Source organism: Manacus candei, unplaced genomic scaffold, assembly GCF_025592945.1.
Source record: "Manacus candei isolate 608988 ecotype Guabito, Panama unplaced genomic scaffold, ASM2559294v1 h1tg000071l, whole genome shotgun sequence".
NCBI lineage: Eukaryota > Metazoa > Chordata > Aves > Passeriformes > Pipridae > Manacus > Manacus candei.
This window is the reverse complement of record NW_026138119.1, coordinates 2067197-2083180: the sequence shown is the minus strand read 5'-3', so window position 1 is coordinate 2083180 and position 15984 is coordinate 2067197. Positions and strand designations below refer to the sequence as shown.

Genomic DNA, 15984 nt, shown 5'->3' with positions numbered 1-15984 from the left:
CTGTGATAGTTGTCTTGATGGAACAGACTTTGGAGTCAAATCCCAGTCTGTGGGGGCAAAGGTTATTGGGTTTTTCTCTGTGGTTCTTCATCGAGCTGCAGTGTTTTGGCTGCTTTGAACACATGGCTGCTCTCCATTTTGGTGTTTGGGACAGGAGGTGGAAGTTCTGTGACTTTTCTTCACGTGTGGCTGGGTTAAAGACTCACATAAAGCTACAGGTTCTCATGTGGATTTTTAAAAAAATCATTAGAACACCCACTTTCTCCTCCCCACCCCCAATATTTTCTTTCCATTCTCCAAAATGCAGGAATATAAAGAAAGATTATTGTCATTTGGTGATGTCTCACAGCTCTGACTTTCTGAAGTGTTGTTTTTAATGTACTGGCATGCCTTTACTTCATTCTTTTCACAAAAAAAAAAAAAGAAAAAAAAAGAAAAATTCTTGGAAGAAAAGTGCTGAAGAATGTGCTGATTCCAAAACCATAACCCTAAATTACCCATTTCAGAGGGATGACATATCAGAGCTACAGATTTCTCTTTTCTACTATAGCCACTTGCAGCTACAAGAATAAAAGACAACTCAGCAGCTTTCTGCAAGCTGGTGAAGATTTATAAGATATTTTATTTGTGTACAAACTCTGGAGTACCAAATATCTCTCAATTATTCATTCATTCTGTCTTCTAATTGCTCAGATCTCGGTTTATACAGCTCTAGTCAACACTGGAACCACCTCTGAGCTTATTTCTTTTCTGTGTCCTGACCATATTTCTTTGTGATTTAGTTGTTAATCCTTTAAGAGCACAAGATTTTTATTAGACAACCTTTTGAACAGCCCTGTAGACCAGATCCCAACTGCTGCTGTCGGTGGAATCATGTTCCCTACACAATAGGTGTGAATCACAGATGCACATTTTGTGCCACAAAGAAGTGAAATCAAGCCATTGTGCTTTAATAAGACAATAATTACAGCAGATTTTCTTCAGTCTCTGACATGCACAGTGAACCAGGTGAATTACTTGGCTGACAGCCAGCCTTGAACTTGGTGTGCTGCTGGTAATTTAGATTCTTGCAGCGCCGTTCCAGGGCAGCTGTGACATCCTGGCCCCAATGACACCACAATGTGCAGGAAAATCACTCTTGGTAGAGAGCAAAACAGAAGCAAGGAGTGGGAAAACAGAATATTTTTTGTAGATTAGATGTGGTTTGTTAGCAGAGTTGTGTGGGAAAGCTCCAGGGGAACAGGAGAGCAAGGACTCAGCAGATTGCTGTACAGTGGTTTGTGGATGCATCCTACAATTTCCAGGTTGGGAATTAATTGTGGATAACTGTTCCATGCAGTCACCTCCCTTCTCTCCCTGCTGAAGTCTTTAGGAGAGGGTAGAGCCAATCAATAAACAAGCACCCCACTGGATTATGAGCACACAACAGGGTAGACCCATCCACATGGAATCCTGAAGGAACATTCAGGGACTGGAATGTAACCATCCAGACTTGGAGGTGCTGGGAACAGTCACAGCAGTGTCTTCATGCTTTGGAATAAAGAAAAGGGTCCTTTCATAGTCAAGCAAGTCCAAGGCCTCTTTTATATTCCTTCTAAAAGAGAGGAACTTCAAAGCAGAGCATTGTGAGGAAACCTCCCAGATCCATCTCTACAAGACAACACCACAACCAGTCCCTCCCAGAACTGTGTCCAACATCAGCCATGGCTGGAAGTGAATCCAGTGTAACTAAATGGAATGGGAGAGTGCACAGCCAAGGGATCTCAGGGGAGCAGGGATGAGGAGGAATTCAAAGCATCCATCTGACGTATCAAGGTATTTATAGGTCAGAAGCTTTTAAATTCATGAGATTCTGGTGGCAGACAGCAGAAACTGGAGAAGCCACAGAAGGAATTGTCAGTTGTTAATGAGATCTGAGACCCACATTTTGGCACAGTCAGAGTCAGGTGGGTTTTCTGAGCCCTTTAATCCAGGGGTATCAGGATCCCATGGATGTAACTGAGCTGTTGGCCAGCACCTCCCCCTTGGTGGTGCCCACAAAGATTGATGGCCTTTGGTGCTTCACATCCATGTCCAACAACCCCCCCACACGTGAGGGCCAGAGGGGATGAGGAGCTGCTCCCCCCCAGCCACTCCACTGCCCCTCACTGTCTGACCAGGAGATCCCTCAGTGCACACACGGGGTTATCCCACGGGATAATATTCCCATGGAGATGTGCTTCCTCCCTGAGCATCTCCAAGGAGCCAGCACATGGAAAAGCTTGGACTGCCAAGCATTCCTGCTGCTGGCCCAGGCTCAGAGGCCCAGCAGATGCCTCGCTCAGTGACTCAATGGTTTTGGCTGCTCTGGAGCTCATTGCAGGATCAGAAAATACCTGCCAAAATGAAGCTGCAAGAAATGTTTGTTTTCCTCCTGGATCTAGAGGTGCCTCTAGTTTTGTTTGACACCTTTAAATGCTTCTCTGGCTGTAGCTTGAGGTTGGTGGGCAGCTGTGGCAGATGGAATAACTCGAGCCCTTGTTCTTTGTGCTGGAGCTTTATGTGTGGGTTTGTTTGCTTAACGTTGGTGGGCATGGCCTGGCTGATGGAGCAAAACGATGCCCCTGGAGGTGGGTCCTGCCCTTAACCCTCGGGAGAAACCCTGATAGTTGGTGCTTCAAAAGTAGGAAAGTAAGATGCAGAGTTCTTTTATTTGGTCCAGAATGAAGAAAAAAAAAAGCCTTACAATAATAATAGTGAAAGTTAGAGCAGAGTTCAGGATATTTTATTGTCTCTACAACTGGCTCTCTATTTGCAGAACCGCTGTCAGAGCATTACTCATGGCAGGGGGAATATCCCTGAAGAGCTTTTCACAGTCCATGTGTCAGACAGGAATGCAAAGGATCAATTTACAGCCGCAGACAAAGATCTGAAAACGTCCAGGGGGACCCGGGAGAATGTTTCTCACCCCAGATAGTTTCAGAGATTTAAGTGATCCCTCTTTCCTGCCCGCAGCCTGGCTGCAGCTTTCCCGGAGCTCGGCAGGAGAAGCGGGCTGGGAGAGCCGGGAGAGCAGAGCAGGGGCTCGGAGCACAGGCACCCCCGGGCAGCCCCTGCCCTGCAAAGCCCAGGAGCATTTCAGCGTCTTTGGGAAAGCCCAGCAGTGCACGACGGTATTCCAGGGAGAATCCTGGTGCTGTGCACGTTTCCATGAGTAACTGGCTTTGTTTAGCAGCCCATCCTTTGCTACTGGGTTGCAGCTGTCAGAAAAACCAGGCACTGACTGAGGAGCTGCTCTCTGGAAAGTGCTCTCTGGATGGGCCGGTCTGGGAGCTACACAAAGCACTTGGAAGTAGTTTTCCAGCTCTGTTTGGCCAGGTTTTGAGTAATGACTATACTTCCTCTGAAAGTTGGTAGTCATTTTTCGTTCATTTATTCTTAACATGCATTTCTTTTATTGTAATTTAAAGTTTCCTGTTAAACTTCAGGCAAAACTAGAGGATGTATTAATCTGCTTAGGAAAGACAGCTTTGAAATGAACCTTTCTTCTTTTTATATCGTTTGCAACAGGATCTGTAAAGTCAAACCTTAATCTTAGAAACTGATGCATTTATTCAGCAAGGGATGGCAGGAGGGGTTTCTCTGAGTTGTCTGGAGGAGCACACACACAGTTCATCCTTTTTTTTGACTCTTACAAATGTTTGTTGCTTTCAAGACTGAAGAAAAAAGAAGGGAAGATTTAATTTTCATGACTTCTAACACAAGATGAAGAAATTTAAGATACAGAAAATTGAGGGGCTTTAGGGGCAAAAAGCAGGTGCACTGGGTCGGAAGCAGCGCCCGGGGCCGAGGCTGCTGACCCGCCTGCCCGCGCCTCTGCCGAGCCCAGAGAGCCAGGTTTTCTTCCCCTGCTTATTCATTTTCTGAGTCATTCATCTTGTGCTATAGCTATTGAAAACTGTAACAGAGTCTGGGAAGCGCTTGGCTTTCGAGTGCTGCCTCCTGATTGGGCTGGGGAATGCTGCTGTTGGGGAATAATGTGTGAATACCATCTGCTCCCGGAGCTGGCGGTGGATTCTGCTCCAGAGGCACCTTCAGCCGGGACTGCGGGCAAGGGGAGCTGTTTGCTCTCCCTCTTTCTTATCCAAACTTTTAGTTGTCGCTGGATTTCCTTTCTGTTTCCCTGCTGAAGTTTTTGTGTGCTTTGCTCAAGGGCCGAGGTGCTTCCCCTGTGGGATTTTGGGGTTGTTTTGCCTTTCTTTTTCTCCCTGCGTGGGATTCCTGCCGGGGTTCAGCATGTGCAGCAACCCGGGGGAGAAATCAGGGACTTGTGCAGCTGGTTACTGCAGCACCAGAGTTCACATGGAATGTCTGAGCTGCTCTGAGAAACTGCTTCCAAAGATTTGACCTGCTCCTCCAAAGGTAAGCAGAGAAGGACTTTGGAATTCCGGGGTTGACTTTTTACTTGCGTTTGTTTTGTTGGGAATGAATGTGTCTCCTTTGCAATGTCCAGTCCCCTTGTAGCAAAGCCTGGGATCAAAGGCTGGGTTTGTCTCTGAATTTCTTTAATGAGCAGAGTTGGAACAATGATTGTCTTTTGCTCTTTTGTGTAGAAATCATTTTACAATAGGTCTTAACACAAACTTTGTGCAGTGTGAGTGTGATTGTAATTCAGGACAGCAGCTGTTTTTTGGGTTTGCATCTTTATGAAGAGAACTCTCTCAACTCTCATTTTCCTGCTTATGGGATCTCTTTCTCAGCCTGTTTCCTCAGACCAAACACAGTTAGTTTTCAGCAGTCTGGATTTCCACTTCCAGAAGACAAGATGTAGTTTGTGAGCCCCTGAAATCCTGCTCACAGTGACCTGCTGGGGCAGCCTCAGTCCCTGGGGAGAAAACTGGAGCCATTCCTTCACCCTCAGCAACAGGCCTGGCACCACTTGCCTGTGGCCACTGGGAGCACATCCTGAACTTTTGGATGTGACTGATAATAGAGTTATAATGTTTGTTCTGAAGGTTACATTCAGTCAGACTCTTCTGTCTACAGAGGGCAAAGTTAGCCAAGGGAGGACGTGAAATGTTGATGTTTTGCAGAATCTCAGCCCTCCTTCCTGCGTCAGGTTATCCCATTTCCTGGAGTCTGTTCCAGGGAGGAATCTGCAAAGCCCATTTCTAAGACTTTGCTGAAGGTTCGTTGTAATTTATTTTTGGTACATATCTGATTTTTGGCTTCCTCTCTCATGCTGGTGTGCTGATTGTAGGTGTGTAGTACATATGTGAGCTGCGTGTACTTCTGTGCATTCCAAGAGAAATGTTTAGTACCTGGAATTAAGGGAGCAGGGTATTGATGTGACTGATACTTGACCCAACCCAAACTTTTCAGATTGAATCCATTTTAAAGAAACAAGAGCAGGTCTCACATCTCCTGTGCTCCTGCACTCAGGCCTGTGGAGCAAATGTTCTGTAGTACAGCAAAGAGCTGTTGCTGTCTGCAGTGTCACTGAAAAATTAGCAGTGAGACATCTTTTCACTTAGTCATTTGTCTGGCGAGGTGCCAGATCATCAAAAGCGACTCCTTTAACGAGGAGAAGATTTACTTTGCTGAAGCCTGAATCAGGGAAACTGTGGCAGCCACAGGAGGGATCAGGAGCTGGGCTCCCATGATCCTTGTGGGGCCCTTCCAGCTTGGGATATTCCATGGTTCTGTGGAGGAGTGGCTGGATCACACTAAGGAGCAACACCAGGACAGTCCATTGGCCACTGTGCTCCCTGGGAACACGGGGTATGTGGATCTGTGGATTAAGGTCTCACTGTGCCTGGTGTGAGCCAAGTGTGTGCCTCTCATTGCATGGCTGCTAAAAAAGCCTTGGAAGGCTGTGCATGCACCAGGAAAAAAGGGATTTTCCAGTAATCACCACATTTCTGGGCCTAGAGAAACTATTCCTCATTCATTGCTGCTGGTAATAATAACAAAGGTCTTTTTTGGTGGGATTCTCTTGTCAGGAGTAGATCTCCCAGCCTGTCCCTGGCCCAGCCCTGATGACTGTAGGGAAGTAGCACAAGGATTATAATCCTGCCCTTGGAACTCCAGAGGTAGGAGCACTTCCATCCCAGAGCTGGCAGGAGGGTTCTCAGCCCTTGGCAGGAGAGACCAACAGCACATGGGGCAGTGGAATCCGAGCTCTGTAATTCCATGGAATGTCCATGTGCACACTGCAGTCAAACCCCAGCTGGCTGCAAAAGGGTGTTTATTTTTTGCTCAGCTTTTTCTACCCCATCAACCAGTTCCTTGGTTCAGGGTAACTGGGAGGGATGTTCTTGCCTGGGCAGAGTTGACTGGTTGTAACCCTGGAGAGAGGGATTTGCTGCTGGATCCCTCCCAAACCTCCCCCAGCTCAGCACTGGGCAGTCTTGCCCTTTAAAGCACTTTTGGTTCGCCTGCCTGTGGCTCATACCCTGGGATGATCATCAGCACTGCAGTGTTTGCCCTCTCTGATCCAGGGAACTTCCTGCTGGTTAAATGTGCTGCTTTTATCCTCTTCTTTTACAGGGGCACTGAATTAGAAGTGCCTTGTCCAGGGTCATACACAGGGAGCTTTTATCCTGGATTGCAGTGGCACTGGATCTCCTGTGTGCCTGCTTGGTCCTTTGCCATTCTTGCTCCACAATCTTCCTCCTTACCCATCTCCCTTTCTTTGCTCTCCTTCCCTCCTTGTCCCCTCAAAAATAATAATAATAAAGTGCTGGAGGACATTTGTCCTTTTGCTGTGGAGAGCACGATCCACCCAGAATGCCTTGAGAGTCTGGAAAACCTCAGAACAGGTTTCTCAGCAGACCAGACCTTTTTTTTTTTCCTTGAAGATGAAGAATTCTCATTTTCATGATAGAAAAGTACTTTTTTTGCTCGAGTGGCAACTCTGACAGTGCAACATTAATTTGAGTGTACAGCCTGACTTCAGGGTTCCACACGGATTCCTTTTCTCCTCCACCACAACACTCTTGTCTGACTTAGGTGCCAGATTTTCTCTGGGAGTTCAATCTCACTCAATTCCCAAAGAATGTGGCTCCCTCTGCCACAGTTGGTGCCTGGAGCCTAAATCAGGATATTTTTAGTTGAGCTTCAGCTCACGACAAACCTGACCTACCTAGAATTGAGGTCTCCAGTCTGCAGACCTGAACCAGAGGGATGAGGCTCCACCATTATCCCATCCTTTGCCTGTTTCTGTGCTGGCTTTGCCTTTTATATAATCTCATATTCCTTTGCCACGGACTAAAATGTAATAGGAACTATTTCTGTGATCTTGGGAGTATTTTTGCTGGCTCTGAGCTCCTCGGAATAGATGCCGCCTCCTGCTATGATGTCATTGCTCCTGGTGCTTGCCAGTAGACTATCAAAATATTAAAAACCAAGATAAAACCAAGATAAGACAAGAAAATCAAGATAAGACAAGAAAATCAAGATAAGAAAATCAAGATAAAAAAATTGCTATCTTGCCTCCATGTAGGTCAGATGAAGCCCAGAAACCAGTGCTTTAAAGAGAGGAGAAGCACTGACGGGGAGAGAAGGACTTCAGGAAAACTGGGACAACCTAATGGCAAGCACAGGAGAGCAGAGAATTCCTGCTTGCTGCTTCAGACTGTGTGAAACCATTTTGCAGAGCAGCTGTGGAAGTGAAAAATCAGCAGAAGGAGGTTTGGTTTTTGAATTTCCTCATGGAAATTTTGGAAGCCCTCCTTCCTCCCAAGGGATTTCAGCCCGTGGCTGCTCTTGTCTCACAGGAAGCTCTCACAGCACCTGCTCTGGGATGGATTGTCCTCAGATCCCTGACCCAGAATATCACCCTGGGAGCAGGATGGAGGGACTGGAACAGGGACTGAAAATTAATCTTGGGAATTCAGTTTTGAACAAATGTACCCAGAGCTTCATGGCAATTACATCAAGGGCTTTGAAATGCTCAAAGCCTGATTTTCTACAGAATTATTTCCCAAAGAAAATTCTGCTAATTTCATCTTTCTATGCCTTTTTTTCCTCCAAACTTGTCTTTTTGGGTAATATTTCTTTACAAAGTTCTGATGTCTTACTCTTTGACCTCTTGCCAGGCTTTCCTGGTGCCTCCCCCTGCTCTGAACCCTTGGGGATTTTATAACTATTGATAAATCCACATGGATAAAGATGGCAGGAATTTCTCTTATACAACCCCAAAGTTTTCCACATATAAATATGCCCTAAGGTTGTTGATAAGCTCATCTTGGTTTCTTAGGAGCATTTGGAGATTTCTGTCTGACTTCTCAACCTTTTGGGACACTTAAGAGCCACTTGGAGAATTTTTTTAAGGTGTTTTGAAAATCCTGATGCTTTGGCAGCAAACCAGTTCAGTTTTGGTGCTCACTGTCATGTCCCTTGCAAATGGATCCCACACCAAGAAGTGTTCTTAAATATTTTAAGCTAATTATGGATGCACATATTTTGGTGCAGGATAGAGATTAAATATAAATTAAAAACCAACACAGAGAAACACGTTCCCCAATGGATAATTAACTTTCTCCTGCTGTAAAAAACTTGCATCCCAGTAGATGTAACATGAGATATTTTGAAAGCTCTGTAATGTTTAAGGGTTAAGTGTCCATCTCTTACAGATGCTTTGGATGTGTCCTCTAGAGGCCAAGCCAACAGACAGAGTGTCCTGTCTTTTCATCTGTCCTGATTTCCAGTGAATCAATCCCTCATTTTCCATAGTGAATGGACAGGTATGCACCTGAAGAGAAAAGATAACTAATTTTTCTGCTCTTCCCATGTTTCAGGGAGCATTGAAAACTTCCAACCCTTCCCTAGTTGTTCCTTCTTGGAAATTTTCTTGGGAGATTTGCTCTGTGGATTGCTGGGTGCCTCAGCACAGCTCCTGCTTGCCAGAGCTCTTCCTGAGGAGAACTGGTTTCAATACATTACTGGAACTTTGGAAGGTCTGGAGTTCCAGCCATGGCAGCTCAGAAGAGGGAAGGGGAAGCAGGAATACAAGAGCTTTTCCAGCTGGGGAAAGAGCAAAGGTAATTCTCCAAAGAAGAGGCTGAACAGAGAGGTCTGTGATAGGATTGTGGGTATCATTCTCTTACAGGTCAGATTATTTCATCTGCAGAGGTGGAACAAAATCTTACTATGGGGGAGAGTGGAGCTGATGTTGTTAAAGGTCTCCCTCACCATAAAAATGTGTTTTTTCCAGCCATGGAGAAAGAGGGACCTGGCTGGAGTGGCAGCCCAGGGATCCTGGAGCAAGTTGCTGGGCATTTGTTCAGCTCAGTGCAGCTGATCCCAGCCTTGCCTTCCTGAGCAGTGCAATTCCCTCCCCCAGCTTTAAATCCCCCTTTGTCAGAGGCTCGTGCACAGCACTTGGATTTCCTTCACCTCTGAATCGCTTCAGATAACCTGCATCTCTTAAGGTTTGAAGGATCTTCTTATTTGGAAACTACTGTGATCTTCTTATTTTAATAAATCCTCCAGTATGAAACTGGCTTTAACCCCCCTTTGCTATTCCTGCTCCCCATCCAGGGTAAAGCTTGGAAATCTTTTTTCTTTCCTTTTTTTTTTTTTCCTTTTTTTTTAATTGCCACTTGCTCTCGTCAGCCATACGATGCTTTTGATAACAGCCATCAAATTTTACAGCTATCACTATAATCTCACTGCTGTTAACCATCTGCATCACTCCTCCTGTTCTGCAGAAACTGAGGAGAAAACAAATACATAGTTAATTTTAGACAGCACATCGCTCCCCTTAATGGAGTTTTGTGTCCCAAGCAGCAGCACTGGTTAATGTCTGTGCAAATAACCTCGTGGAAACGAGGAACAATCCACACACGAGGAGATTCCATAATGCTTTCAAGCCCTTGGGGCCGTGTTACAGGGATCAGGGGTGGGCTGCAAAATGTTGGAGTCGTATAAAAGTCTGGAAACTTGGAAGTCATAACCTTTATTTGGTGATTTTAATTTCACGGGATCTGAACTTGACAACATCTGACAAAGTCAAGGCTGTGCATTTACCTGGTGGTGTGCTGGGAACAGCAAAGGCAGTGCAGAGCAGCCTCTGAACTGCAGGGAAGGGGGGAAAGTCTGAGTGGGGCCAAAAGGATGGAGCAGCCCCGCTCTGTGAGGCAGCCAGGCAGCAAGGGGCCGGGCTGGGATATCCCACTGGGATCCCAGAGAAGGCAAGGACAGATGGAGGAAAGCAGTGGCTGTGCCCACAGCTAATCCTGGCTGGGGTGTGGGGGTGGCTCTGTGGCTTTGCAGAAGTCATTTCTCCTCCTCCCTGCTCAGCATCCCACCGAAATGGGAGCTGCCAGATGTGGCACCTAATGCGGGATTTCCTGCGCTTCACCTCCAGATCCTGGGATTTGTTGGAAAACATGGGGAATGTTCCCTTTCTCATGCCTGAGTTGAAAGATGGAAATCCCCTCCCAGCCAGTGACCTCCTGGGCTGTGCTCTCAGGGCTGGTTTGGGTGCTCAGGAGTCAGAGAAGGTCCCGTGGTGTGGGACAGGAGGAAATGCAGCTCCAAATCCAACACCTGCAGCTCCCCCTAACCCAGGGGGACACACCCCAGCCTGGGCAGGGGCTTCACTCAGGACATTCTGCTTTTACAGCCCAGGTGTTACAGGAGGAACCACAGGCTCACCAAAGATAATTCCACTCCCTGGTGTTCCAAGTGCTCAGCAGGTCCAGTCTAACCCGAGTAATCCACTCCTTGAACCCCATCTCAGGGAGGGGCTAAAGCCAAGGATTCCTTTCAGTTACCCCCCAAAAAAATCAAGTGAAAACTGGATCTCAATTGTGTAATTTATTTTTTTTTTATTTTATAAAAACTGCAAAGCAAGAGGTTCTTTTTGAAGATAATGGTAAAATGTAACAGAGGGACTGAGTCAGAGATGGAGCTGTCACCTGGAGAGCAAAATTACAGCCCCTTCATTTAGGCTTCATTTGAGCGCTCAGGATTGGTGCTTAAGATGACATCTGTGCCCAGCAGAGCCTTCCAGAGTTATATTTAATTATTGTGGAGAGGTAGAAGGGGTCCCACCATAAAAATGACATATTCTAAATTTCCTGATCACGGCGCTTTAACCTTTATATTACTGACACCCGAGATTTCAAAAGGAATGTGCACTGAAACTCTGTAATTTTATATATCCCCTTTTTTTTTTTGTAGGAATCCATTTAAAATTACACAAGAAACCTCTCTTCATCTTCTGAGTGTTTCACTGATTAGCATAATTTATAGCCAGTTCTTGTGAATGAGGTGATTGTACCCAGGTGATTGCAAAAAGGTCTGTGGATCTCGGCTTTATAAATATTATTCTGAATCTAACTCGGTTCAAGTAATTGATGTAACATGAGTGAGTGCCGTGCAGAGCTCTTCAGATGCAGAGACCACACACTGGGTGCTCTCTGGAGCCAATCCTCATCGGGGCTTTGCTTTTCTTAGCAACAAAATTAACTCTGGCGTTATAAAATGTAGCCAAGACTTTACCTCGGCAGTCGCAATCTGCTCTCAGGAGATCCAACCCACGCACTAAATCCCGCCTGCCTTATGTGTCACCCTCTGCCTCAGAGAACTGGAGACTCAACAGTTGCTCAGCAGACCAAATATGTTCTTAGATGGTGAGGTGTTACAGGGAAACACTGGGAGGTAGAGAAAGCAGCTCTCAGGCTGTCTCTGACAATTAGAGAAACCATCCCAGCCCTCCTCTCTGCATAACTGTTCACCCACAGCAGGGGGGATTCTCTGAGCAGAGAAAGGGGGAACTAAAGGTCACCGAGATGAATGGAGGTGCCATGAAGGGAATTTATTGGGTGAGGTCCCAAGTCGAGGTTGGTGCTCGGCCCTGTCGTGCTGGGCTGGTGCTGCCACGGCCACACTGACCCTGCAGAGCCCATCCCGGGCTCCTTGTGCAGCTGCTTGGCTGCTGGAGGCCTCTTGTGCTTCTTGGATTTGCCTCTTTCTCCCATGTTTTCTTCCTGCATGAGCTGTAGTGCCAGAGGGGCTGGACATCTGCCCAGAAGCTTTTCAGCACTCCGGTTATGAATTGGTGGAAACCTCGTCTGTGTGTTTGTGTTTCTCTAAAGTTTTACGGCCTGTTCCTCGTCCCGCTCGTGACGAGGTCACTTGGGAGGAGGAGGAGGAGGATGCAGGTCTCCCACTGTCAGAGCCCTGCATCCATGTGTTGGGGAATAACACAAATGGGACATGAGCTAAAGTTTCCTACAAACCTGGCGGGACCTTTTTATCTTGAAGCAAATTTCTGGAGAACTGCCGAGATGAAAACAGGCACAGCTCCCCCCTGCAAAAACCTGCATGTTCTGGGAAAAGCTGGAATCATTCTTACAGTAGAGTAGGGAACTAAAGATTCCCAGCTGTTAATAATAACAAGTCTAGAATCCTTCTTGTTCGGGCTGGAGCAGAATTGCCTGGAAGTCCCTGGAGAATTCCAGTCCAGCGCTAGACATTTGAAAGATTTGGATCCCAGTCTAAAATATTTCCATGGCTTGACTGAATTTCCAAAACTGAGCTCATAATCCAGTCAGAGAAATGAAATTTATAGAGCTGTCAGCCATCAGTCTCAGTATTTTGATGGGGGTATCACGACCAGAGAGTATCTGCTGGTTGTGAGCATCCACCTGGGAATAGAAGAGACCTGGCAGGAACCTGCATGTGGTGCAGCTGAGTTTAAAGGAATAACGAGCCATGGGGTTGAGGTTCCTTTATAAGAGGAAAAAAAAAAAGGGGGAAAGAATGCAAAAGCCAGCGTGGTTCAGTGTCTGGGCACATTTTCAAGGCCTCTTTTATTTTGAGTAATTAATTCTGTGTTTTATTAGTAATGAAAGCCGGGGCTATTCTGTGCAGGGCTGGAGCAGTAAAGGGTGACTCGGCAGGAAGTTAAACTGATGTAGCATTACTTTGGCAATTTATCACCTGCCTGGAGTGCTTACTCAGGGTAGAATATGAGTTTATCCGTGTTCAGGGCAATTATATTCTAAATTCACTTCATAATTACCTCTCATAGAGAGATAACTTTAAACAACTGATTATTTTATAAGTGACTGGAAAAATGTCTGGCGTGACATCTCTTCTCCAAGGCAGTCTGATTGCAAGCTGGCTCTTTGGTGATCTGTTTCGAATAAAGTGATTTCATCCAATAAATCCATGTATCAGGGCTTGAGTGTGGTGTAGCCAAATGCTTGCAGCCTTTTTACACATTTGTAATGATTCCAACCAGGGTTCTTGTGAGTTGGTGGGTGAAAAATCCATTTATTTTTGTCTTTGGTTAAGGGAGCTTAAGATATGAGATTGTATAAATGTACAGCTCTAAAACTGGTCCCAGTTTTTGGTAGAACTGGTGGGAATGGCAGCTGTGTGACCTCCCAGCCCCTGATGGACCTTCCTGCAGTTCCCTTGAAGGAACTGTGTCCAAAGGCACTGCTGGCCCATTGCTCCAACAGGAACATTTTCTAGCATGCCCTGCACTGTTGTATTTTCCATCTTGGCATCCCAGGGACACGGAATTCCAGGCTGAGTGGATCTGAGAGCTCTGCTGAGCTGCCAGTGGCACTTCCCAGGAGCTCCCACAGGCGTCTCATCCCTTCCATCTGCAGCAGAGCGGGGGGGACAGAGCAGGGCTCCTCTCTCTTCACCACACAGTCTCTTGTGAAACCCAAAGCCTCTTTATTGTGGATGTTGTGTTTGACTGATAGATTGGTTCCCTGTTTAATGAACTTTAGAAGCTTCAGTTTTCCTTGGTTTCCCAAGGATTCCAACATGAGCTCTCCAAGCCCCTCCTGGTAACCAGCCTTCGGCAGCACGGGGCGGTGTCTGCCACTGAGCACAACACACCAGCCAGAAATGCTCCAAACCTTCCATTTTCTGAGTCTTTGTAGTGCCTCTCCAGGTGTAGGAGGCCCTTGGAGCTGTGGGGGCCCTTCAGCTGCCCCCCAGCTGCCAGCACAGCCCTGAGGGAGGATCTGAACACGCGCTTTGGGGGGCCCGCGGCTCCCGCCCGGGCTGTGCCGAGTTCCTGCCCAGCTCTGGGCAGCAGAGTTTCCCTGACTGCAGCAAATACATTTGCTGTGCTTTATGGAGCACGGAGAAGCTTGTTTTCTGAATTTTAATGGTCCCAATAAATCGTGTTAAGATTGTGTTCTATTAGACCCCGGGAAATTAATGAGAGTGATTCGAGTCCGGGCGTCATTGGGAAGGTGGGAAGGCAGCAGTGCTCTTAGAGGAGAGTTTGTAAATTTGGCTGAGGCAATAATGGGGGTGATAAGGATTGTAGAGATTCCCAGGAATCCCCATTCAGTCCTGGTTTTACCTACAGGGATTCTGTTGTCCCACTGGGGACTAAGAGATGATGATTTTCAGGTTGTGCTTCACAGAGAGGAGGAAACCTTTGTCATGGGGCTCAGATAGCTCAGGAACAGAGACAGTGAGAGGGACACCCTCTGTCAGACTGCAGTTCTGGATCATTTAGGATGGATGTTGAGGGATGAACCTCTGCTATGGACACAGGCTGAGAGAGTTGGCCCCTTCCAGTGCCTAAAGGGACTCCAAAAGAGCTGGAGAGGGACTTGGGACAAGGGCCTGGAGTGACAGGACAAGGGGGAATGGCTTCCCACTGCCAGAGGGCAGGGTTAGATGGGATATTGGAAGAAATCAATGTCTGTGAGGGTGGTGAGGCCCTGGCACAGGTTGCCCAGAGAAGCTGTGGCTGCCAAATCCCTGGAAGTGTCCAAGGCCAGGCTGGCCAGGGCTTGGAGCAACCTGGGATAGCAGAAGGTGTCCCTACCCAGGGCAGGGGGTGGAACTGGATGGGCTTTAAGGTCCCTTCCAACCCAACCCATTCCGTGATTCTGTGATTCTAAAACAGGAATTGCAGCCACTGAAGGGAGTATTTGCATCTTTAGGAGGTGTCTTTGCTGGATAGGATGGACTCTTTAATATGGCATGAAAAGTAATAAAGAACACAGATTGTCCTTGGTGGGAAGTGCAGTGGGATGAGGGGACACCGTTCTGACACCACCAAACCACCAGGCCAGCAACATCAACAAAAACATTGGGATTCCTTTGAGAGCTTGTTGTCTCTGAGTGCAAGAAATGAGGATGAGCAGATTGAATTCCAGCCTCCTCTTGCCCCTGCTCTGGGGGGTGGTCGTGCCCCTCGGGGTGGGAGGGCACGGGTGGCTCTCAGCCTGTCACCAGGACAGTGTTCCCATCTTTATCTGCAAGATCAGAGTGTTTTCCAGCAGAGCAGGTCAAAACCTCTTCCTTGCTGTACCTGCAGCCGTTGTGGGGGAGCTGCAGTGATGGATGAGCCTTTCTCACCACAATCACAGCCCGGCAGCAGCGGCTCACAAATCCTGGCACGCTGGGAAGGACTCGCTGAGTCTCTCTCTGAAGTCTGGCCAGCAAATCATTCAGCCAGGCGAGGATGAGCAGGGGCTGCTGGATGTTCCCTGCTCAGCACAGCAGCTGGGGGAGCTGAGGGAGCTCTGCCTCCATCAGTGCCCTGCTGGGGGTTGAGGCAGCGCAGACACGGGGCCTCCGTGGCCACAGAAAAGCCGCATCACGGCTGTGGTTTGGGGGACTCCACCTAAAGCAGCTCCCTGAACCCCCAGGCCTGTCAGCTCCAGGGAGGCCATGCTGAGCTGTCTGAAACTTCTCTCCTGCCTGACTCCAGCTGGGGGATCTGGCCTGCAGGGGAGCCTGCAGGGGAGTTTGTGCCGGTGGATGTTGTAATGGGGTTTTACGACGCGGATCTTGGCAGATACGTTTAATATCCGACAATTAAAATAGCTTGGCTGGCAAACACACTGAACATTGCCAGGTTTTTATAAGATCCTGTGAATTCCTGACCTAGATATTCATTGGAGGAGGGAATTTGAGAGCAGGAGAGAAGCATGAACCAAGTATGGGACATTGGACTCCTCACTCCTGACCCATTTACCTTATTTCTTCCAAGTAGTAATAATC

At 47.3% G+C, this 15984-nt stretch overlaps 1 protein-coding gene across 6 annotated transcripts in view; it reads left to right on the top strand.

Annotated features, from left to right (window-relative positions):
• Positions 1 to 15984, top strand: part of DAB2IP (DAB2 interacting protein) — a 196360-nt gene that overhangs the window by 30165 nt on the left and 150211 nt on the right. The window contains exon 1 of one of the 6 annotated variants that reach the window (XM_051807489.1): positions 4043 to 4401. The exons of the other annotated variants lie outside the window; for them this stretch is intronic. The gene's annotated coding sequence lies outside the window, so the exon portion shown is untranslated. Of the gene's footprint in view, positions 1 to 4042; positions 4402 to 15984 lie in introns of those variants that run through there. 6 annotated transcript variants of the gene reach the window in all.